The sequence below is a fragment of the Enhydra lutris genome, unplaced genomic scaffold, assembly GCF_002288905.1.
Source record: "Enhydra lutris kenyoni isolate GAN:26980312 unplaced genomic scaffold, ASM228890v2 scaffoldscaffold287, whole genome shotgun sequence".
Lineage (NCBI taxonomy): Eukaryota > Metazoa > Chordata > Mammalia > Carnivora > Mustelidae > Enhydra > Enhydra lutris.
The window spans coordinates 39,763-42,049 of record NW_019154371.1 but is presented as its reverse complement, the minus strand read 5'-3'; the positions used below and the strand labels follow the sequence as shown (position 1 = coordinate 42,049).

Below are 2,287 nucleotides of genomic sequence, written 5' to 3'. Positions count from 1 at the left end.
TACTTGGCTAGCAACCAGAATATGCTGGCCATCTCGGGCTAGCCAAGGACAGTGGGATGGCCTTCCTTGCCTGCGTATGGGTGGACAGAGTGTTATCTCCACTTCCTCCAGGAGACTGGTGCTTAGCTTCCGTCTACACAGGTAGAAGGGCTAGAATTATCCCTTGGGACTTCTCAGCAAGAGTCCCTAAGAACAGTGGGTGTTCAGCAGAGAAATGTAGGCTCTTCTGGTGAGGGGGGTAAGTCTCCTCCCACTTGAGTCACCCTATGGTTGGCACAAGTCAGAGTTCCTGGTTTGGATTTAGTGAGCCCCTTCCCAGATGTGAGCAGAGGCCCAAAGGACCAGCAAGGAGCCACCCAGAATCTGTGCCCAGAGCTCTGGTTGACAGAAGCCATTGGGGAGATATTCTCAGTCAGTGTCTTCCAGGGATGGAATGAGATGAGAAAGGGATTGGGAGGTTCTGTGGGTGGGGGAGCTTCACGCTCGGCTCCCCTCATTCCCAGTCCTCCCACTCTACATCTTCCACCTCCCCAGGGGCATCCACTTTGGAGAGTGCCATCTGCACTTCTTCTTTGGTCATGGCCAAGTCAAAGACCTTTTCCCAGTCCTCTGTCTGTGCTTGAGCCTTCCTTTCCATTGTTAGAGGGTGTAGACTTCCCACTGTCGGAGTTCAGCTCAAACACCCATAAGTCTGTGAGTGCCTCCTCCCTCAGAGTCTCTACTCTGGCTGGAGGCCTGGGCTCTGGGCCACTGAGGCGGCTAGCAGGGATGTGGGGCTTCAACACAGCAGGGGACGGGGGCCCAGTCTCACCCACATCCACAGTCTGACGCTGGTCCTCCAAAGATGCCTCTAGAAGCTTTTGGGACAGGTTCTTGGGCAACCCTGGTGCCTCGGCTGTAGTGGCAGGTTTGGCGATCTGTGTTACCAGGAAGACACTTTCGCTGCTCTCTGACGGGGTTACCTCTGTAGGAGGCTCGGCTGGAGTCACAGGATTCTCTTCACAGGGACTCAGGGGGCCACGTTCTCCTTCAGGGGATGTGGAAGTTTTGGCAACAGGAATCTTTGCCTCTTTTGGAGATGTGGCTGAAATGCTCACAAGCTCCTCTTCTTCCTCCTCCCAGCCAGGCTCTTCAGACGTGCTCTGTTCTGCCCGTTGCTTCAGGGCATCCCTCCGGGCCTGCTCCTGCTCTAGTTGATGGACTTTATAGAAATACCAATGCCAGAATTCTGAATGGGAAACAGCTGCTGGGACAAGGAGCTCTGAGATCTCCCCCTTCTCCTCCAGGAAGAACGGGGAAAACCAGGCATCAAACAACCCGAGGGCCCATCTGGTTCATTGCAGTAGGCTGCCGGATCTGACTGCAGGCTATAGAGGTGCGCCTCCGTGCCATCAGAGGGCTCAGCTGTGCCAGAGGGCGTGCCCATCAGGGTGATGAAATTGCAGTCTGTAGTTTTGTCCAGTGAGGGAGCAAAGGTGTTGGAGATCACCTCTAGGAAGTCAGACAAACTCTTTGTCATTTTTGCTGTTGCCCCTGAGGAGCCTTGAGTAGCTAGCTTCTCCTTGACCACGCTAACTGTGGCAACAATGGTGCAGGCTGTGTCATGCTGTGCCACCTGGGTGAACTCTGTCAGGTCTCGCTTCATGAACTGCAAGGCTTTGGAGGACTTCTCCTTGACTGCCCGGTAGCTCTGTTGCAGCCAGCTCCACCACCAGCCCACGTCCTCCCCTTCTGCCATCTTGCCTGCATGACATCACCCAACATCTTATATTCTTGAAAGCTGAGAAGAGTAGAGCTTCAATGTTTTTACCACAAAAAGGAAAGAGAAAAAGAAAAGGAAACACTAATCACGTCATTTCAAGGAGGTATGTGGTGGTAATCACTTTGTAATACGTTGTGTATCAAATCAACATCTTATACTTACACAATGTTATGTATTAATTATATCTCAGTAAAACTGGCAAAAAACTAATTTCCATATAAATTTCTGAATCAACTCATGACTCTCCAAAAAAAATTCCTGTTGTAATTTGATTAAAATTTCTTTGAGTCTATAGACAAATTGTTAATAAAATTGACATCTAAATAATATTGAATCTTCCAATTCACCTTTGAAGCTGGTCCTCATTTTTCTTCTGTTTGGAGATTGTTTTATCACTGATTTATGTCTTTCTGTGTTATATTTATGTTCAGATTTACTATTTCATCCTGTGTCAGTTTAGGTAATTTGTGTGTTTCTAGAAAATTATTCATTTCATCTGGGTCATGTAATTGTTCATAGTATTCT

The 2,287-nt window shown here is 48.9% G+C and overlaps 1 pseudogene; it reads right to left on the bottom strand.

The window, feature by feature from the left end:
• Positions 1 to 493: 493 nt before the first annotated feature.
• On the bottom strand, positions 494 to 1,738 carry LOC111140239 (annotated as a pseudogene).
• Positions 1,739 to 2,287: the final 549 nt, after the last annotated feature.